Consider the following 23,758-nt stretch of genomic DNA (forward strand, 5'->3'; position numbering starts at 1 on the left):
TGAAAATCTATCTTACACTACAGGAAAGTAAGGGACAAGGGGATAAGTGGGGTGTGGGAGGGATGATAGAAGGGAGGGCAAATGGGAAGAGGGAGTAATTAGAAGTAAACACTTTTGGGGAGGGACAAGGTCAAAAGAGAGAATAGAATAAATGGGAGGCAGGATAGGATGGAGGGAAATATAGTTAACCTTTCACAACATGACTATTATGAAAGTCTTTTGCATAACTACACATGTATAGCCTATATTGAGTGGCTCACCTTCTCAGTGGGGATGGGTGGGGAGGGAAGAAGGGAGAGAAGTTGGAACTCAAAGTTTTAGGAACGAATGTTGAGAACTGTTTTTGCATGCAACTGGGAAATGAGAAATACAGGTAATGGGGTATAGAAATCTATCTTGCCCTACAAGAAAAGAGAGAAGATGGGGATAAGGGAAGGGAGGGGTGTGATAGAAAGGAAGGCATATTGAGGGAAGGGGTAATCAGAATGCATGGTGTCTTGGGGTGGAGGGAGGGGAGAGTTGGGGAGAAAATTTGGAACTCAAAATCTTGTGGAAATGAATGTTGAAAACTAAAAACAAATTTTTTTAAAAAAAGAAGCTTTGCCCAGTCCTCCTTAATCTTAGTGCTTTCCCTCTGAGATTAACTGCAACATATCCTGTATTTATCTTGTTTATACATAATTGTTTACATGACATCTCCCTCAAAAGAGTATGAGCTCCTTCAGAGCAGGGACTGGTTTTTGACCTTTCTTTGGAACCCCAGTATTTAGCTCATTGCCTTAGTAAGTAGGTACACAATAAATGCTGGTTGACTTAATATACATGTTGTCCTTTTTTTTGGCAGACTTTTATATAAAAACCCAATGAGACTTCACATTGAATATGTTGGAGATATGTTCAGAGCAGTCCATTTTAAAATATATTCATAATAATGAGTGATAAAGTAAAATCTATTGAAAATGGGGTACAGTGAAAAACTCAGATTGGAACTGTTAATTTATTTGTTTCATCCTATAACAATGCAGAATTGTCTTAAAAAACATACTTTCTAGAGTTATACCAGACACCAACAGACCAGGCTGGCTTCTCATCCTTATAAAGATAAAATAGAGAGAATAGGAAGAAATAATTTCTGAGGTTTTTTTCCATTATGTATTTTATGTTTTGACTTTCTTTATAGTATTGTATTTGCCCTAATCTACCCCATATCCCATGGTAAATTGTTCTTCTCCTTCCAGGTGTTCCTGTCCTTCAAATATTTGTAGCCTGATGTCATGTCCTTTCTTTAGTCATCACCTAACCAAGCTCTATATACTTAATGCCTTTAAACCTTTCCTCATAAATCAGTGTCTCCATTTCCCCAGCACTTTAATGGCTGTTTTCAGAACTCTCTCCCTTTCACCCATGGGCTTTTGCCAATGAAATGCCCAAGGCTACATCTAGTGTGCCAGATGGATCTCATAAGAAGCTGGGGAGCTGGACAGGATCAGAACAGGGAAGAGACATTTGTGTGCCTGAGGCAAAGACAGAAAAAAAATGCAACCTCTTGTGTGACTGTCCACAAGAGGTTTGGAGCCTTTCCTCTAACACATGCAATGTGACATCATAAAATATCTACCAGCTGTAGAAGGCAGAATTTTCAGGCATTAAAAATATGTATTGATTTTTTAAAATAATATTTAAAAGCATCCATCGTTTTTGCCTACTGCTAACCCTGGCTCTGAAAAGAGGTTAGCATAATTCAATGGGCTAAACAGGTGGCCAGAAAGAACTTCTGAAATCTTCATCTTAATCAATCACCGTGGCCTTGGATGAGGCTGTCACCTTCCCTCTCTGGGTTCCCTGAATCATTAAATAAGACTCATCTTAGTAACCCACCTCTCAAAATCCAGGGAATGTCATTTACAGCTTGGCTTCATGTGGGAAATAACTAAGAATCCTAGAATACAATGGAAGAGATCTGAGAGGTCATGGAGTCAAACTCCTCTACTGGACACATGAGGAAGCTAAGGCCTCAGAGAGTCAAATGATTTGTTTAAAATTACATAGTGAAGTAGCAGGAAATCTGGGACATAATTTCCCTTGCTTTTTTTAAAAGGCATATTTAGTTATTTCCCAAATATCCCATCTGTATCCCTCATCTCCTGTCTTTAGTAAAGGGAGGGGTGAAATGGATTTAGAATCAAAAGGCTTGTGTTCAGATCAGAGCTTTGCCTCTTAGACTGGCTGTGTGACATCAGGAAGGTTCTTAACTCTTCTGAGCCTTAGTTTCCTTATTTGTAACATGATAATAATGATATTTACACTGCCTAATTCCCCTCGGTTTTGTGAGGATCAGAGAAGTAAATGCAAGTAAATTCCCTTTTAACTCTAAAAGCAGTACCCAAAATAATAATAAACAAAAGCTTGCATTTCTATAGTGCTTTAACATTTGCAGAACACTTTACCTATGTTAACTCATTTGAGCTTCATAAAAATCCTATGAGATAGGTGCTCTTATTACTCTTAAATTAGGGGGTAGAAACTGAGACCCTAAGAGTTTAAGTAACTTGCCCAGGATCACAGCTAGTGACTGAGGCAGAATTCAAACTCAGGTCTTCCTGACTTCAAGTTCTCCATTCTATCTACTACAACACCTATCCTCATGGGGTAAATTAATGTTTTATTATTTCACACAACAATTATTTATTGGGTGTTAATTTTATGCCAAGCACTGTGCTAGATATTGTGAGGCACTGCAAGGTGTAGGGCAGGATTGCTACCCACCCAGAGTACACAAAAATAGCTATGACACAAGATGGAGTGTGTTAAATGCTCAGTGAGTATGGACAATCAACGTTAGAAGAGTTCAGAGGGAAAGATCCTTTTCAGCTGAAGTGATCAGAAAGAGTTTCATGACTGATGCTGAGTGAAGTGAGCAGAACCAGGAGAACACTGTACACAGTAACAGCAACATTTTGTGATGACCAGCTTTAATAGATTTAGCTCTTCTGAGTAATGCACTGATCTAAAACAATTCCAAAAGACTCATGGTGGAAAATGCTATTCCCATCCAGAGAAAGAACTATAGGTGGTGAATGCAGATCGAAGCACACTATTTTCTCTGTTTGTTGTTTTTTGTTTTTCCTTTCTCATGGTTTTTTCCCATTTGTTCTGATTCTTTTTCCACAACATGACTAATGTGGACATGTGTTATATTAGACATACATGTTTAATGATATTACATGACATAATTATTTATATTACATAAGCATACATATTTAATTGATCATACATGTATAGCCTATATCAGATTGCATGGCATTTTGGGGAGTAGAAGGAGGGAAGAGTCGAAATTTACAACTCAAAATCTTATGAAAATGAATATTGAAAAACTAAAAATTAATTAATTAAAAAATTAAAAGGAGTTTCATGGAAAAGAAGGGCACCAAGATGGGCCTAGATAAAAAAGGCAAAACCTGCAGTGGTGGGGGAAGCATGGAAAGGCATTCTGGATTGGGTGAGAGGGGACAGTATGAGGAATTTATTTTCTATTGTCATTCATTACTCCTCCTGGTCTCACCTTACCTATTTAGTATCCTTAGTTTTATTTTGGCAGCTGAGTGGCACAGTGCATAGTGTACTGGACTTGGAGACAGGAAGACTCACCTTCTTGCGTTTAAATCTGGCCTCACACACTTACTAGTTGTGTGACTCTGGACAAGTTGCCTAACTCTGTTGGCTTTAGTTCCTTATCTGTGAAATGAGCTGGAGAAGGAAATGGCAAACTGTTTCGGTATCTTTGCCAAGAAAACCCCAAAAGGGGTCAGGAAGAATCGATCAGGACTAAACAATTAAGTTTTACTCTCCTCCATTAAAATTTAAGCCTTACCAGTAGGGATTGTTTTATTCATTGCATTTGTACTGGCAGTGCCTAGAATAGTGCCTGGTACCTCACAGGTTCTTAATAAATACTTGCCAGGTGACAGCTTTGGGTTTTTAGGGTCCCAAACTGTAATAAAAGGAATACCCAGAAGACTGTCTTTACCAATCCATATCAGCCACTGTTCTGGAAGTATGTTAGTGAGTCGTTGGAGACACTGGAAAGTTAAATGTCTTGCCCAGGGTCACGTAGTCAGTAACGTTTCAGAGGGAGGACTTGAACACAGGTTTCCCCGGCCTTGAGGCTAGTTCTCTCTTTACTATGCCATGTTGCCTCTCATTATCTTCAGTAGTAGTTATAACATTATTATTATCATCATTGCTGTTTTTAATTAACCACCATACACTTTGATCTTTAAAAATCCCTCTAGAATGCTCCATCTCATAATTTACCCACAGAGATCAAAAGCCATCCTAAATATTTGAAAAATATTGGCAAGAAGCAGAAATCCTGAGCAGACAAAAGACAAATGAGACAGTGTCATTTCAAAACTAGAGTACTATGAATCGACCCCTATGCACAATACCGGATTCTTCAGTGCCTGAGATTTTCTGGACAGTGAGGATGTGTAAAGTTGCTTTTAACATCAATATTTTCATTTGCTGAAGAATTACAGAATCTTAAAGTCTTGAAACCTCAGAGGTCATGTGGTCCAACCTATGTAGACAAGGGTTGACAACCTATCTGCCAAGTGGCCAGCCAATCTTCTAATATGTTTCCAATAATGGGAAATTTACCATCATACACAGAAACCAATTTAACTTTTGAACAGTTCTGATTGTTAATGTTTCCCCATATATTAAGCCTAAATCTGCTTCTATCTAACTTTTCACCATTTTCTGGAATACCAAATCTGATACAACAGATCAGTCAGAGTCTGAGGATTCAGACAAGCTTTTACTCTCTGAGAGCCAGGAGATTGTAGGATGGACCTAAGGTATTTTGAATTGATTTCACCCCGATTGGCTATAACCCCTTTGAACAAAGAGTGTTTAGGGACCACTCAATATAACAAGTAGGAAGCTTCCATTTGGGGCTATTTTTAGCTCCTTTAGGCTGCTTTTGAAGGGGAGGAGTGGCAAATTACAAACCACATTTTTATTAGAGTCTTTCTTTGTCTGAACCCTTAGGCTGCGACTGACTCATCCAGTGCATCAGAGGAGCTGCATGGGACACTAAGAATTGATGACTAGGATGGGATAAAGGGATGAAGAGGAAAAAGATGATAATGAGAAAACATTATATTTACAGCCAAGATATAATAACCTGGATACAAACTCCAGAAAGAAGAGTGCCTGCATATTATTATAAATAATATGCCACCATAAAAGTGGAAACCCTTCATTTAGATCAGTTGTTAGGGATGGACAGTCCTTATAACTAAGGGAATCAAGAAGGGTTTCAGGCAGGATATGACACCTGAGCTAATTCTTGAAGAAAGCTAGGGCTTCTTAGAGGTAAAAGTGAAGAGGGCATGGATTTAAGTCATAGGGGTCCACAAGGAGGTGGAGATGGGATCCAAGTTCAGGAAGTAGAGAGTAGACCATTTGGTTGAAGAGGAATAATGTGTAATGGGTATGGAAAGGTAGGTACATTGCAGATGATTTTAAAAACCAGGCCAAGCATTTTGCATTTAATCCTATAGGCAACAGAAAGGTAAAGATATTTGAGAAAAGGAATGATATGGTAAGATGTATATATTATGAATATCCACTTAGCAACTGTATACTGGATAACTGAAGAAGGGAAAGCTGGGAGACCAATTAGGAGTCTATTGAAATAGTTCAACATAGAGGGTTCAAAGGCCTGAACTAAAGCAATACCTTTGTGAGAGAAGAAAAGGAGATAATTTTTTTCATTGATGAGGGGGATGGGATGGATAAAATATTTGTTTATTGAAAAAAATTTAATGTAGTTCAGAGTTTAATAATCTAGGCTCTCTCCAGTTCCAAGCATTGTGGATTATGAAGTCAACAAATAGGGAAACCGTAATTTCCCTCCATGATCTATTTCCCAAACTCATCATCTATTTTCTCCTATTATCCAGGAAATAATAATAATAAAGGTTCATATTTATATAGAACTTTAAGTTTAGCAAAGCAATTTACATATACTCTTTCACTTGGTCCTCACAAAAACCCTGAGAGATAGGTGAATTAATTTCACTTGTGAGTAAATCCTATTTTACAGATGAGGACACTGAGGTGAGGACAGGTTTAGTGACTTGCCCTAAATCGCACAGCTAGCAAATGTCTTAGGCAGGATTCAGACTCTGATCTTACTGACTTCAAATCAGCCCTCTTTCCAGTATATCACCCAACCTCCTTCCATTGCCTGGTTAGATACCCACCATAATACTAATTGTTTTTCTCTTCATTGATCCTTACTCAAATGCAATTCTCACATATACATTCCACCAGACTTCTATCAGTTCATAGATTTCCTTAGATGAACATATCTTCCTGATGTATGATGCTACTTCACTGGGCTTTTAATCTGGTCCCTTAGAATAATTTATATCCTTTTATTGACATATTATAGCCACAAGTCATATCCTATCAAGTGTCACTGATGAAGCCAAATTTATCTCCCATTAAGCCAAATTTATTTCCTTTCATTAAAATCTCTGGCTTACCTTGCTTTTGGATCGTAAATAATTGAGGCCATGAGTTTTGTTACTGCCCTATTCATACACATTGCTTCCTTTAAGTTACAGGTAAGGAGTTACATTCTTCTACATATCAATTACTTAATCAGTTACTACATCAGGCTTGACTAATCTGCATGGGTAATTTTTACCGTCTTTCTCCACTTGAGGTCGAACATCCTTTGGATTATATTCACAAGTATCCAAGAAAATACATATTTTACTGGCCTTCATCCAATGAATTCCATCCCTGGCCAAGTCGCATACATACTGCTATGACTCCCAAGTTCTCTTCTCATTTTCGCCTGCACTAACTTCCTCATTCTCTAAGAGTGGGAGAATAGAGATCATTCATGGGGCTGTGAGCTGATTCCTAGTAAACCCTGCATAGCACATATTTTCACTATAAGGACAGCTATAATAAAGGCTATTAGATTAGATTCTACACAGTATCATATATTTGAATCATGGGCATTGAAGTTCTTCCCAGTTTCTGTTTTAGAAGAAACAGACAGAAGAGACAGTAACTGAATGACTCTGAGAAATAACACTCTACTATCAAAACCCCATCCAGCTCTAAATTCTTTTATTTTACTATCCTCAGTAGTGTCAAACATTCATCCTTAGATGGAGCATTTGAGAACTGGAAATAGCCAAATATCATCTGCAGCTAAACATGGTGAATGAAGCCAGCCAGAGCGATATGACTTACGTCAGAAAAGCAAGGTGACTATAGAAAAATGATAGTGATTTTCTTATGTGGTTAATAAACTGGATCAGAAGCCAGTTCCAAAAGAAAGGGCTTTTGAGACATGATAGTATCATTAAAATAAATGTGTGCCCAACTAGGATTGTTCCTGAGAAAGACAACCCTCAAATGGGCATGTTATGTTATATTTGGTTTTCTAAGTTATTGTAACATCTTACCTAAAATAGTGAACAGTTCAAAGTAATTATTACAGAAGGATGCCAAGAATATTTGATTTCTGTATAGGAACTCACAAGTACCCTTAAAATGATTGACTCTTTCTCCCTTAGAGTTAAAATTTTGATATTTTGCTGTACTAAAGTTTCAAAGAATTTTTCATTTCAAAGAAATAAAATTTATACCAGCTCCAATAAAAAGTATTTTCTAAACTTAAACAAATTTAATAAACACAAAAGAATAAAGGTTCATGTAAATAAGAATTTCCAGTGAGAATGAGGCATATACCCAAAGTGTGGATCTATTTTTCTTGAGCATGCTTATTTGTTGCCATGGACAGTTAATTTTGCTTGTTTGTTTCAGTGGGAGGGATATTCAGGAAAAGAATGATGATAGTAATCTAAGAGGGATGATCTTCTCAAGAGAGAAGAAAATAAGTGGGAGGAAGTACCAACATTAGACTAAAATTTATTTCAAGAACTCAGGACATTAAAAAAATATTTTTGTTATTCTGAGCTTGACTAACACCAGCAAACATGAACATTTCCATATACAAGGAACAGAAAAATAAGATTGTATATGAAACCTCCAAAATCTATCACAAAGAGATTATTTTATATATAGTGTGTAATAAATCCAACACATTTATTTCAAATCTCTCCTATTTTTCTCTGTCTTCTTCCAAACTTACTTCTTTTTTTCTTATGGGCATTTCTTTAAAAAAAAAAAAACCTTCAATAATGCTCTTTTCTTTCTTTTCTTGGGTCTTCACTATCACTATCATCCCTCTTATCCTGAACACTTCTTGCTCAAAACAAACAAAAAAATTAAGCCTCCATGGCAATAAATAAGCACTCTTAAACAAAACAGATCCACACTTTGGGTGTATCCAAAATATTTCTCATTCCACACCTTGAAATGAACATCTCTCTTTCAGAAGGTGAGGAACACGCATCATCATCAGCTCTCTGGAGTCATGATTGGTCACTGGCTGATCAGTCCTGAAGTCTTCCAAAGCTGTTTTTCTTTACAGAGTTGTAATCATTGTATAAATTACACTCTTGGTTCCCCTTACTTCACTCTGCATTACTTTCTGCAAGTCTGAGGTTTCTCTTAATCCCTTTTGTCATTTCTTATGGCATAATAACATTTTACCGATTGTTGTCCTTTGTTCTCAAAGAGGACCAAAATGAAGGACAACAACCAGTGAAGTGACGTTGCACTATAACCGTGAGGAACATCACCTTAGTTTCTTTGCTATGACAAAAAATGTTGTTATGAAGATTTTTCTACATATGGATCTTTTTCTCTTTCCTTAATCTCTTTGGGGTACATCCCTCGTAATGGTATTGCTAGGACAAAGGGTGTACACCACATAGTGGCTTTGGGAGTATGGTTCCAAATTACTTTCCACAATAGCTGGACCAATTCATGACTTCACCATTCTCCCTCCCAATAACTATTAATGTCCTTTTTTGTCATCTATGTCATACTAATGAGTATGAGATGGAAAACCACAGTTGTTTTAATTTGTATTAAGAATTTTATCAATTTATTGATCTAGTAATTCTACTGCTTGGTCTATATCCCAAAGACATTATAAAAGGGGAGGATGGAAGGGCCTATTTGTACAAAAGTACTTATAGCAGCTCTTGTTGTGATGGCTAAGAATTAGAAATCATAGGGATGCCCACCAATTGAGAATGGCTAAACAACTTGTGAAATATAATTGTGATCAAGTACTATTATGCTATAAGAAATGATGAGCAGAATGCTTTCAGAAAAACCTGGAAAGACTTCCATGAACTGATGCAAAGTGAACTGAGCTGAACCAAAAGAATGTTGTACAGAGGAATAGCAGTATTGTACAAGGAAGAATTGTGAATGACTTGGCTATTCTCAGCAATACAATGATCTAAGACAATCCCAAAAGACTAATCATGAAGTATACTATCCATCTCCAGAGAAAGAACTAATATTTTTTGAATACAGACTGAAGCATGCTATTTTTCACTATCTTTCATTCTTTTTCTTTTATTCAAGTCTTCCTATACAAAATTGTTTAAAATTGTTTTAACATGTAATTTGGGGGAAAACATATTTTTAAAAAGAATTTTATCAACTTATATATGGAATAAAAAGCTAAGAGGAGAAAGATAGCCACAACATAACTTTTTTTCCAGATAAAAATGAATGTATCAATAGGCTTGGCCAGGGGTATAGAACCTATGACCTCAAGGCCACATGTGGCCCTCTAGGTCCTCAAAGGTGACCCTACAACTGAATCTGAATTTCTGTTCTGTAAAATTTGTCCTGGGGCTGGGACTGGGCCAGACCATATTCCTCACCTAGGTATGAGAGCTTTCCTACTGACCTTTGAATCTGTCTTTGACATTGTGGGTTGAGAAGTCTGAAAAAGCTACAATTGCCAGTGATTCAGTACCCTGAGCCCTGCTCTAGTTGTATCGGTGCTGGTGCAGCCCACCCTGGGCTGCACTACACTCCAAGCCCAGTACAATAGACTGATCCTCTCGGCCTTCCAGATTGTCTTGGGCTGGAAATCTGTTTCACTCTGTCATTTTGTGACTTCTGCTGCTCTAAAATTTATTTAGAGTAATTTTTACAAGTACTTAGAGAGGTTTGTGGGGAGAGCTCAGGCAACTCCCAGTTTCTGTTCCACCATCTTGACTCCGCCTCACTTTTTCTGTTTTTTAGCTAAATTCCTGTTAAACCATGTCTTTACCCCTATGATCAAGTAACCATAGAACATAATCTAAGTTAATATTAAAGTTAAACTTCTATTTATTTTGTCTATATTCATGTTGTTATTTAAACATAGTTGGGTTTCAGTGAAATTTTTTTTAAAAATTAATTGTCTATTGAGGAATGGCTCCTGGACATAGTCCCTTTTTGATTTTGACTTCAATTTCCTGGTCTGCCTCTGGCTTTTACCTCTCCCCATGTATCTGCACTCAGAAAACCAGCAAGTTTCAGCCTCTCAGATTGTCCAGGGTCAGAGTGCTATGGTCTTCAGGGCCCTCTGCAACACATCAGGTCAGAGTGCTATGGACTTCTGGTCTCCCTGGGACATCCTGATCAGAGCAATGCCAGTCTGGACCCTACATCTGAGAACAACCAGAGCACTGTAAATTTCTAACTTCTGAACTTCCCCCTCCCAGCACTCCAGGTTTCTTGAACCCTGGGGAACAGTCTGACTGGTGTCAGAAGCCCTAGACCTCTAGTCAGAGGACTCCCGGGCTTCCAACTTGCTTACCTACATTCCTGAAGTCTTCCTTGGCAGTGCCTTTCTCAGTGCCTGCAAGTTTCTAGCTGTCTTTTTGTGTACCCCTGGATGAGACAACAGAGTTCACTGTCATCTCCCTTTTGATTTCTTCATCATTATGTAATATAGTGTCCTTTTTATATCTTTACAGGAGTACAGATGAGAAAGATGGGTTGCCCTATGATGTTTCACATCACCATCTTAGTCAGAAATCTCTTCTTTCAAGCCACTTTTAAGCCAAATGATTTAAGGTAATGTGGTCTAGTGAAAAGATTACTGGGTCTGGAATCAAAAGAACCCGGGCCTGAATTACAGTTCCATCACTTATTTACTTACCAGTAATCTGTGGAACCTGGGGTAAGTGATTTGAGCACTCTAGACTTGGACTTCCTCACCTGTAAAATGGGGGACAAGGTGACCTGTACCTTTCTGCTCTACGTCCTGTTATCCTATTGAATGGAGAGTTGCTGAAAGTTCCTCCCACTGTATTCGGCAGTAGTCCCCTTAGAACAGGGATAAATGTCAGTTATGATTATTAATCAGACTATGTTGGGAGCATCATATTGACAAAACCGAGCACAGCCAAGGGAAGGCAATCAAGATGGTCAGGTAGCTCAGCATTTTATGTGAAAAATGGCTAAAGAAACTGAGGTATAACCAGGAAAAGAGAAAATTCCAGAGTTCTTGGACACTGCCTGAAAATATTTGAAGGAATGGCGCAAGGAAAAAGGGATTAAACTTATGTTCTGTGATACCCAAGTTCCTATCCCCATCCAAGAATGTAGGACCTGACCTCACACAAAGACCCAAATCAAGAAATGAGGCTCTTTCCTGGAGAAGAAGGAAAGAGAAGGGAAATGATAGGTCATCTTCTTCCCTTGGTTCCTGCTTGAGCAGCAGTACAGATTTCTTTTAGTCTACAGTTCAAGAAAGGCAAAAGATTGTCCCCCGCCCTCAAGAAATTCAAGATTTAATGAAGACCATACATAAAAAGAAATTGAAAGCTGGGAGAGGGTACCCTCTGTGGGACATGCTGAAGTCCATGTAGTACAGCCAGGTGGGAAATTGTGAGATGGTTGTCCTAGATGCCCTCATTAGATGGAGATTCTGGGAGAAGCCCATCCGTGTCCACCCTCCAGTCACCAATCTGAGGGAGAGAAGGGCCCAGAAATAGGCAGTACTGAGTAGGTGTGAGTTTTAGGGTTGATGTGATCTTGCAGATGACAAGGTTCTTCACAGCACTGATGATGTCCAGAGGAGTGCAGCCAGGTGGGAAATGATGCTCAGATAATCCCCATTGTCTCACTCAGGAATCATTGCTCTGGTAACACTGGCACAACCCCTTCGAACTTAAATGGCTCTTTTTTTACAATCACTTCTTATAGATGTCTCTAGCATCTTTCTCTCTCATCATCTCAAAAGCCAGCACTTCCAGCTTCAAAGTCATGGTCAGGGACGATTTTGGAGCTTTGAGAGATGCTGAACAAGCCCACTCCACTGAGCCAGCAGGGAGGAATTTGAGTTCTTTAAGGTTCCAAAGTGACTGCCCTCGCGGGAAAGGCCAAAATGAATGTTACCTATTAAATACACATTTGTTTTAATCCAAAGGCTCACCAATGTGGTAAATTCCTCCAAGAGTACAGATTTCAACCTATTTGTTCCTTCATATCCTATGTAATTGTTGTTTATGGTTTTCCTTAATAGTTCCATAAAGCCCAGTACAATTTAGACTTTCCTCTGGCTCTTTTATCATTTAATAACAGTATAGCACTCAATTGATAGAAAAAGTATGTGAAAGAACTTTGAAAAACATATATTGAAAGCTAAGGAACTTTCATGTGGGAAATTCCTCCCTCAACAACAATCCAGCTATCCCTTAGGATGTCAGTCCTGGCAATTACCTGAGGCTCACAGAGGTTAGCTAACTTGCCCAAGGTCCCACAGCCAGTACATAGCAGAGGCAGGCTATGAACCAGGCCTGATCTCAAAGCTTAGCTTTGAACCACTCCACTAAGATGCCTCCATGTGAAAATAACCATGGCAGCAACGAAGAATACATGCTTACCATGTTATGATTGTCTGTGTCACTTCTGCCGCTTTTGAAGTACTTCTGCTAAATTGTCATAATCCCTTAGGGCAGGAAAATTCTCTCCTCCTCACCTACTAGAATATAAGCTTCTTGAGGCAAGAACTGATTTTTTTTTTCTTTCTCATTATTTCACCAGAGCTTTATCACAGTCTCTGGTACACAGTGTTAATAAATGAATGTTAAGTTGAATTGAGTGACCAATGTGACTAGGCACTACAACAGGAGAAAAATAATAATAATATTTATATAGCTTAAATGGGCCAGGCATTGTGCTGCTTTACAGTTGTGCTCTGATTTGATTTTCACAAGAATCCTGGGAGGTAGGTGCTAACATCATCCCCATTTACAGGTGAGGAAAGTAAGGGAAAAAAGATAAATTACTTGCCCAGAGTCACACAGCTAAGCTGCTGGAAGTTTCAGTGACTTGTGCTCTCCCCACCTGTTCCTACAGCCAGAAAGAAGCAACAGAGAAAAGAAATGGCTGAGGAGTCCCTGTGGAAGGCACATGGACAGCTCATCCTTCCTGTGAAGAAAATTAAAGACTCAGTTAACATATATTTGATTGGCATGTCATGCTAAATTGATGTTCCATGCATGTGTCACATCTCACCTTTTGTGCAAAGTAAAATATAATAAAATTCCCATAACATGGATTAAATTCTTGACTTTTCTCCCCCGCTGAAATGTACTTGTAAAAAGAAAGTGCTTTAAGAAGGGTGTAGTTCTTGTACAATATTAGAATTTTGTTTTATTTGTAATTTGTGTGGCTTCAGTTTTCAATGAGCAGACGTTTCATTATGTATTGGACAGTCAGTTAAAGGCAGAGGGATTCTCTTGTTTCAATGGGCTGCATTCTTCTGCCTCAACACTTCAGAGATCTAGAACTGTCTGTTAGAGATTTTTACAATTTGTGTGGTCTAATGGGCAGTCCCAGAAGATTAAACATGAAATAACAGGAATCTGCAGGAAATCAAGTTCTGAGGAAATGGGGGGGGGGGGGGAGGTAGGAGGGGAGGTTTGACTCACATCAGTAAGGAAGGGAATAAGTAGTACCCCAGGGTAAGAACCAGTAGCTAATTGTTACCATGTCATGGTGTGAACCAGCTAGTGCCTCTGGCCTAGCTAATGGGAACCTGATGTAGTTAGCTTTCTGATACAGGTCAGCCAGTATTAACTTCAAGCCAGTGGAGGATCAATCTGGAGCAAGTGTGCTTGAATATCCACTTTATTTCCTTCCAAACAAGGAAGATACACAAGGTTTCAACTGAAGTAGACTGTGCCCCGACTCTCAAGCCCGGAGTCACCAACTCCTTTTTCTCTAACTGATTCGCATAGCCCTGAGAGGACAAGAAAGGCAAGCTAGATTAGGAACTGTCTGTGCTTTTATGAAAGGGAGATCCTCTTAACAAAGAAAGAAAAGACGATGGTTTATGACATTGGGTACAATGTTTACTGGGTTTAGAAAACTCTCCTAACCTTCCTTTTCCAACCAAGTGTAGCTAATTTGTAACAGATCCACCTTTGGATGGATGAATGTGTGCAATGGAGCCCCTAATGAATGCTGACAGTAACGTGGACAACTGAGTTTTGGAGAAACATCTCCCCAGAAAAAGCAACCTTAAAAATCAAAGAAGAGTTTGAATAAATAGAGACCCTCAGGCTGGCCAGGACAGGATAATTTTTTCATTTCTATTTTGAAGGAGACCTCTATTATCTTAAGAGATCTGCCCCACCACAATATTCTGATGAAGTTCCACGGAAACAAACCCGAACTTTGCTGATTCCTAAAACCTTAAGGTTAATAAATTTCAATCCCCAAAGTTAACACATTCTCCCCAAAATCACCTGACATGCTATCCCTGTTATTCAGTCTCCTAAACTGAGGAAAGTAACCAAGCAACCTCATCTGATTGGCTCCTTTGGCCTCATAATGTCATCCTTTAGCAGTATAAAGCCCTATATATGTGTGTCTCTCCCTTTGCCCAGGTAGATGCCATCTTCCTGGCAACTGTCCATCACCTAATGCTATTTGCACTTTTGTCATCTAGCCTTGCTTCTTGATTTATTGACTTCCAGGCAAATGGATCAAGATGGGAGGAATTGTTCTCCAGGAGAATCTTAGGACCTCTGAGTTTAGGATTTCCCCAAACAATAATAACTCCCATGTATATAGTGAAAGTGCTCTCTCGAAAAGTGATAACCTGAGACTCAAATTCTGATCTGTTGAAACTTAGCCCAATAGTTAATCTACTATATCATGCTACCTCCATAATGATGAGGATGATAAAAACTCAGAGAAAAGAGGGGTTGATTTGGGTCAAAACCTCACAGGCCTGGTTCATTATGTTCACCTCTGAATCTTTTCTTTTTGCTTTTGTACTATCACCTTTGTATAGAAAGGAAAATGTCCACATACCAAGCAAAGCCTCACAATCTGGGAAAAAATCTCCCCAGTGACTAGAAACAGGTTCCTCCAGGTATAAAGGTATTTACCAAGTAATGGTGATTTCAGTCAGCCCAGAATTGGTACAGCCCTATGTACTGATGGCTTCCTACTGGGGAGCAGTCATTTGTTCTGGAACCTGAGGTCCTACAGAAAGAAAACCCTCAAGCTTCTAGGAATCCTTCTGCTCTTCCTCATTTGTGTCTACACATATGCTCATAGGCAGACTTTGGGTTAGCCATAGTCATTTTTTTATTACCTATGTTACAAAAGCTCCCTTTTCTGCCTGCTTTCTCACTGTATAAACTGAAAATAACATAATAAATTATATTTACATGAAATTTTATCATTACAACATAGTTTACAAATATAATCTCAGATGCTTCCCCACAGCAACCTGTGAAATAGGCAGTGTTGATGTTTCTAAACTCATTTTACAGATGAAGAAACCAAAGCACCTAGCAGTTAAGTGACCTAACTAGTCAAATACCTGGTAAGTTGGAGAGACTCCAAGTTTTGTTGACTTAAAGTACTATGTTCTTCCAGGTTACCACTAGGGGTTGGGAGTTAAGTTTTTAAGATTGCTTGGAACAGTTGGGACAATCTTTTTAAAAAGAAATGTTTAATTATTTTCATTTATTAATAATAGCGGTTTTGGGAAGCAGAATGAGAGCTGATGTTGAGAAGATTATATTATAAGGGGACATAGACTGTCAAGAGAGAGACAGGCAATTCTAGACAACCCAGTAGATGTTTACCATCTCTAGGCCCAGTCTCCCATCATAAATCTTACTATTCAGAATCTCCTTAAACAAGTCTCTTCCATACTCAGATCTCCCAGGGAGAGAAAGGCAAAAGAAAAAAAAAATCTGGAATGTCCTCTTCTTGCTGCCCTTGTACTTTATCAACATTTGCTTTTTCAGAAAGAATATCCTGCTGTGCATTGTTTACGTTATTGAGGGAGAGATCTGGTGTAGACTGCATGACAAAGATACAACTATTGATCCCCAGGGACCTTTCTGCCAAGGATATACACACGTATGTATATCTTGAGACTGCCCCTCCCCCCTTTCCAAGTACAACACACTCAAAGCTTACAAATAAACTTCTTGTTAGAACTTAAACCTGGCCTGATCTTGAGAAATTAATGTATGTAGCTTGAATAAGCTGGAAGTTTCCCATGTTTGCTATATCACATTGCAAAGAGTAACTATTACGTAAACATTTACACACAGACAAAACTGTCTTCTTTGCCAGGCAATAAAGGGCACTATGTGTGATACTTAATGCCATCTATTAATAAGTGCAATAAACAGCCAAACAGGCCATACTCCTAAGACTTCGCAGGTTATAAGACTTGTGCTTCTGTGCATCTGTAGGGACAAAACTAAATGTGCAACTGCCATGACAACATAACTGGCTGAAAAGTGAAAATAAGATCACTCCATCATCCAGTTTTTTTTTCCATATGGTGTCAAACAGGTTTGACCACTTTCTTTCAAAGAATTGACTATTGTTTCTCTGCCGTGTAGATAGGGCTTCTGTGTGCTTCTTTGGGGTCCTGGTAGTTGACAGTGCCCATAAAATAGATGCCGAGGTACTTAGAAATCACAGTAATTACTCCCATCCTGTACAACTTGCATTACAAAGTCTTTTGCTCACCGTACATTAACTCACCTACATTTGTATAGCCTCTCATAGGTTACAAAGCACTTTCACATATGCTATCTCATTTGATCTCACTCCCGGTTAGAAATAAGGAAACTGAGGCAAAGAATGCTTAACTGCCTCACTTCTGGTCAGACAGCCACTAAGTGAACAGAGCAAAATTGGGGAACCAGGCTCTAATGATTCTAATTCCAGTATTCCTTCGCCTCACCCACACTGTTTCTTTCATGTCTCAAAAATATTATTCAGGGTTTATTCAACGTTCTCACTAACTACAAATAAACAGAATATGTAGAGAGATATTTAAAAAATAAAGATTCTCTTGCTTTTGATTTCTGTAGAAAAGAAAGAGTGCTCATTTTCTCCAGGAAAATCTGTCCAATCCTGGGACGTATTTTGTAGTTCTGACAAGAGCCCAGCTTCTGCAAAATAGGGATAGAAGTAGACTTAAAGAAGCAGTTTAGGAAATGGAGTCATTTTGCATATCAAAAGACAGAAGTTTGTGAGCCTAGTGTAACTCTGATTGGGAGGAAATGCAGATCTTCCTAAACTGTTCCATTTATGTTACCCACGCTGTCCCCTCCCCCCAGAGAAGGAGGATTCCCCCACCCCCAATCCTGGCTTCCTGAAAGGATAAGGAGGTATGTGATCTGGGACAGATGAAGCAGCTGGCCATCCTCAGAGCTTCCTGATGTCACCAGCCTGTCTGTGTTGATGGCCAGAGTACTCAAAAGAACGCCTGCCATACTACAGGGAACAAATAGAAAACACACGTCTCCATTTCAGCAGTATCTCTTTCTGCTTGCAAAGGAAGGAAGCAAACAGCTTGGTTTGTAACACTAAAGTACAGAGGAAATAATCAGACAGAAAAGAAGCAGCCACTGATAACACAGGTTCATATTCTATGTCTGTCTTACAGTGCTGGGCCTCAATGTAACCAAATTCTCCTACTCCTTTCCAGCTCCTGCGAATTATGAGGATGTCAGGCAATCAACTTTTGACCATCCTTAGAAGACAGCACAGATATTTGAAAGCCATCTGCATTTCAGTATTCCCTTCTAATCATTAGTTGGTTTTAATAACAACAAAAAAAGGAAATATGAAAAAAATCTGAAAATGGGAAAGCATTCACATTAGATATTCACAAGTAAGCTGAAAGGCTTATTCAGTCATTTTTCAGTCATGTTTGACTCTTTGTGACCCCATTTGGAGTTTTCTTGGCAAAGATACAAGAGCGTTTTGCCATTTCCTTCTCCAACTCACTTTACAGATGTGGAAACTAAGGCAAAGAAGATTAAGTGATTTGTCCAGGGTTGCGCAGCTAGGAAGTATCTAAGGTCAGATTTGAACTTGAGAAAATGAGTCTTCCTGACCACAGCCCCAGCATTCCAACCACTGCACCACCACCTTCTCACAAGTGAATGACTTACATTTGTATAAAGTATTTTCATGATTACACAGACTTTTCCTTACGATGACCTTGTAAAATTTTAATATTGCCTTCTTCACGTTACCTATAAGGACCAGTCTAAAGAGATACATGCACAGGTTTCTCTTTACTGTGCATTTCAGCTGCTGATATTAATGAGCAACTTTTGGTGCCCCCACATGTCATGGTATTGGCCAGCCAAGCTGATGGAAAGTCTCCTAAATATTGAAAAGAGAAAAAAATAGCAAGGTTAAGACGGAGAAGTGAAAGTTTTGAAAAGGAAAGAAGGAAGCAGTAAAAGGAAGAAAATGTGTACTGATATTCAGTATTTCTGTGTTGTGTCTCGTCATGCCCTATAGGGATTGAGACACTACGGATTTACCTTCCCCCCCAGCCTAGGTTCTGATTTTTTTTTTTGATATGAGGGGAGCAGTCATGGTTCAGATATGAATTCTACCCCTTTGCCTAACTTAGGACTTAACTTTTGTCCCTACTTTGGGCAGACCTCATCTCACTCACAGTGGGAGCAGCAGTGGCCAATTCCTGATCTCAGCCAGACAGCAGATGAACAGCATTAAGATGCAATATACCTCACTTCCACTAAGATTCAGCTCAAGGGGAATGTTCTATATAATACTTGTCCTGATCATTTCGGCTCCCAGTGCTACCTCTCACCAAATTACTTTGAATTTTTTTTACACACATTTGTACATACGTACGTACATATGTATGTATGTATGTGTGTATATACACATAAATACATATACATATATTCATGTATATGTATATATGTATGAAAGAGACACATGTTGTTTGCCCCCAGGTAGAATGTAAGCTCCTTACAGGGAGCAGGGACTCTCACTTTTTTGCTCTGTATTCTCAGTGCCTAGCACAGAACCTGGGTCACATAGCTAGCTATGTGTAGCTAGAAACCAAACCTAGCTCTTTTGTTTCAATTTCTAGTGCTTTCCCCACTATACTAAATGTGTCTGTGAGCATACATGCACACACATATACATGTGTGTATATACCATTTCTATAGTAGTAGTCTGAGGGTTACAAACTATTTTCTTCACAACAACCATATAATGTAGGCAATGGCTCAGAGAATCTTTCCCATGGTTCTATAGTAAGTATCACAATTGAGATATTAACCAAGATCTCTTACGCGCATATTCATATTCACACACATTTATTCCTTTTTGCTATATAACTTTTTAAAAAATGTTTTGCTTAATTTGTTCTTAAGCCTTGGTTTGGGGCTAAAAGTTTCACAGCTATTCATGTGTGTGTGTATGTGTATGTATATGTGTGTATATGTATGTATGTATGTATGTGTATCTATGTATATATATGGAATTTTTGGTAAATTCAATACTTATAATTCAATTTACATACGTTTCAACTGTGGGATCACAATTTGCTCTAACATAAGGGTGTACTGGTAAATGTTTAACTGACTCCTTGGGGGTAAAACATGCTTATGATATAATTTTAACTTTGATATGCATTATTATAATTTTTCCATCACTTTCTAAATCTAAACAATGATTAAAACAATGTATTGAAACCCTGATTTGCATATTTGCCAATGCATTTGCCAATTTCTGAAGTGTAAATGTTCCCACTGACAATTTAACAATTATCTCTCAGAACCGATGTATGTACAAGCTGACTCTGGCATACCTCTGACTGGAGGTTGTCTGTTGTCACATTCTCTAAATCTAATAAAAGATATAGCCAGTGTGTTTCCTGTGAGAGCTCTCTTGCAAATATGAAAAACTCCAGTGTTTCTGTAGGAGAAATGGCACCCTGCTTAGCCAGGAGATGGCTAAGGAGTCTGACTTCAGAGTACCCTTCTGCTTAATAATATGTATTACTTATAAACTGTGATCTAAAACTACGTGGATAGGTAGAAATTTCCCTCCGTTGTTGGGTAGCTGTGAAAAATTCATTGCTCTCCCTTGGAAATGATTAAGAATTCAAACTAAACTTGTTTGGATAATTAAGATCAATAATAAAAATCAGCCATGCATGAAAGTGCCTGTGGAGTAGGTGACTGTATACAACGGCTCTTGTACCCTCTGCCTTCCCTTGCTACAAAGGTATAAGGAAGAAAACAAGCATTTACTAAGCACCTACTATGCATCAGGTAACGTGCATATATTATGTCATTTGATTCCTACAACAACCCAGAAGAGTAGGTACTATTATTACCCACGTTTTACAGTTGGAAAAACTGAGGGAAAATAGACTTCAGTCATTTGCTCAATGTCCCATAGCCAGTAAGTGTCTGAGGCTGGACTTGAACTCAGGTCTTCCTGATTCCAGGTCCAGTGCTTTATCTAATTGTATCACCTACTTGCCTCTAAGGACAAGTAGAGATAGAATTGGAGTACCATGGAACTAGAAGGATTCTCTTTTTTTAAGTTTAATCTGAATTATTAATGTATTCTCCATCACTTTTTTAAAACATTTATTTACTTTTAGTTTTCAACTTTCATTTCCACAAAATTTTGAGTTCCAAATTTTCTCCCAATCTCTCCCCTCCCCACCACCCCATAATGCCTTGCATTCTGATTACCCTTTCCCTTAATCTACCCTCCCTTCTATCACATGTCTCCCTTCCCTTATCCCCATCTTCTCTCTTTTCTTGTAGGGCAAGATAGATTTCTATACCCCATTACCTGTATTTCTAATTTCCCATTTGTATGTAGAAACAATTCTCAACATTTGTCCTAAAACTTTGAGTTCTAACTTCTCTCCCTTCCTCCCTCCCCACTCATCCCCACTGAGAAGGCAAGTAATTCAGTATAGGCTATATATGTGTAGTTTTGCAAAAGACTTTCATGATAATCATGTTGTGTACGACTAATTATATTTCCCTCCATCCTATCCTGCCCCCCATTTATTCTACTCTCTCTTTTGACCCTGTCCCTCCCCAAAAGTGTTTCTTTCTAATTACTCCCTCCTCCCATTTGCCCTCCCTTCTATCATCCACCCACCCCACTTGTCCCCTTCTCCCCTACTTTTCTGTAGTACAGATTTTCATACCAAATTGAGTGAGCATGTTATTCCTTCCTTAAGCCAAATGTGAAGAGAGTAAGCTTCACTTTTCCCCTCTCACCTCCTCCCTTTTCTCCTCCATTGAAAAAGCTTTTTCTTGCCTCTTTTATGAGAGATAATTTGCCCCATTCCATTTCTCCCTTTCTCCTCCCAATATATTCCTGTCTCACCCCTTAATTTTATTTTTTTTAGATATCATCCCTTCTTATTCAACTCACCCTGTGCTCTCTGTCTATATCTGTGTGTGTGTGTGTGTGTATGTATGTATGTATGTGTATAATCCCTGCAACTACCCAAATACTGAGAAAGGTCTCAAGAGTTACAAATATTATCTTACCATGTAGGAATGTATACAGTTCAACTTTAGAAAGTCCCTTATGATTTTTCTTTCCTGTTTACCTTTTCATGCTTCTCTTGATTCTTGTGTTTGAAAGTCAAATTTTGTATTCAGCTCTGATCTTCTCATCAAAAATGCTTGAAAGTTCTCTATTTCATTGAATGACCATTTTTCCCCTGAAGTATTATACTCAGTTTTGTTGAGTAGGTGATTCTTGGTTTTAATCCTAGTTCCCTTGACTTCTGGAATATCATATTCCAAGCCCTTTGATCTCTTAAAGTATAAGCTGCTAGATCTTGTGTTATCCTGATTGTATTTCCACAATACTCAAATTGTTTCTTTCTAGCTACTTGCAGTATTTTCTCTTTGACCTGGGAACTCTGGAATTTGGCTACAATATTCCTAGGAGTTTTTCTTTTTGGATCTCTTTCAGCAGGTGATCAGTGGATTTTTTCAATATTTATTTTGCCCTCTGGTTCTAGAATATCAGGGCAGTTTTCCTTGATAATTTCATGAAAGATGATGTCCAGGCTCTTTTTTGGATAATGGTTTTCAGGTAGACCCATAATTTATTAACTTGTCTCTCCTGGATCTATTTTCCAGGTCAGTTGCTTTTCCAATGAGATATTTCACATTATCTTATATTTTTTTCATTCTTTTGGTTTTCTTTTGTAACTTCTTGGTTTCTCATAAAATCATTAGCTTCCATCTGCTCCATTCTAATTTTTAAAGAACTTTTTTCTTCAGTGAGCTTTTGAACCTCCTTTTCCATTTGGCTAATTCTGCTTTTTAAAGGATTCTTCTCCTCCTTGGCTTTTTGGGCATCTTTTTCCAATTGAGTTAGCCTATTTTTAAAGGTGTCATTTTCTTTACCATTTTTGGGGTCTCCTTTAGCAAGCTTTCGACTTGCTTTTCATAATTTTCTTGCATCACTATCATTTCTCTTCCCAATTTTTCCTCCACCTCTCTTTCTTGATTTTCAAAATCCTTTTTGAGCTCTTCCATGGCCTGGGACCATTGCATATTTGTTTTGGAGGTTTTAGATGCAGAAACCTTGAGTTTTATGTCTTCCCCTGATGGTAAATTTTGTTCTTCCTCATCTGAAAGGATGGAAGGGTATACCTGTTCACCAAGAAAGTAACCTTCTATAATCTTATTTTTTCCCCTTTTTTGAGCATTTTCCCAGTCAGTTTACTTGATTTTTGAGCCCTTTGTCAAGAGGAGGGTATATTCTGGGGATGTGTAAGTTCTCAGTTCCTCCAAGGTGGCACAATCAAGGGAGAGGAGTTTGCTCCTCTCCTGGTCTGAACACTAGTCTAGAAGCAACTTTTCTGCCCAGAATCTATGAGAAGAATTCCCTCTCCAGAGCCTCCACCAGCTCCACCATCCTAGTGCTCCTCCTCACCCCAGGGCCATGCTCAGGGCTGAGTTTCAGATCAGTGTCTCAATTCCCCCAGGTGCTTTAAGTGGAGAGCTCCCAAAATGGATGCTGCTGCTGCAGTGGCTGCTGCCCGCAGTCCAGACCACGTTCCCTTCTCCTGGGTGAAGGAGCCTTCTCACTGACCTTTGAAGCTGTCTTTGACATTTGTGGATTGAGCAATCTGGGAACTGCTGCTGCCAGAGGCTTCCTGAAGCCTGTTGCAGGTCCTGTCCTTGCTTCTGGGTCCATGCCAGGCTGCACTCTGCTCTGCCCCTGGTGCAATAGACATTTCCTATCAGCCTTCCAGGCTGTCATGGGATGGAAATCTCTTTCATTCTGTTGCTTTGTCGCTTCTGCTACTGTAGAATTTGTTTAGGGTCATTTTTTACAGGTATTTTATGAGCTACATGGGGGAGCTTCTACAGGTCCATTTTTCTACTCTGTCATCTTGGGTCTATCTCAGAGGGATTCTTAAGAGGTCATCTAGGTTAACCCACAGTCTTCTGACATGGGGAAATACTGTAATAGA

At 38.7% G+C, this 23,758-nt stretch overlaps 1 long non-coding RNA gene across 2 annotated transcripts in view; it reads left to right on the top strand.

Moving 5' to 3' along the window:
- LOC140501382 (uncharacterized) overlaps positions 1-20,152 on the top strand; it is a 34,893-nt gene extending 14,741 nt beyond the window's left edge. For both annotated transcript variants that reach the window (XR_011966164.1, XR_011966163.1), the window contains 2 exons: positions 10,929-16,347; positions 17,939-20,152. This is a non-coding gene — a long non-coding RNA (uncharacterized lncRNA). The remainder of the gene's footprint in view (positions 1-10,928; positions 16,348-17,938) is intronic.
- The last annotated feature ends 3,606 nt before the right edge of the window (positions 20,153-23,758 follow it).

This window comes from Notamacropus eugenii, chromosome 4, assembly GCF_028372415.1.
Source record: "Notamacropus eugenii isolate mMacEug1 chromosome 4, mMacEug1.pri_v2, whole genome shotgun sequence".
In the NCBI taxonomy this organism is placed as follows: Eukaryota; Metazoa; Chordata; class Mammalia; order Diprotodontia; family Macropodidae; genus Notamacropus; species Notamacropus eugenii.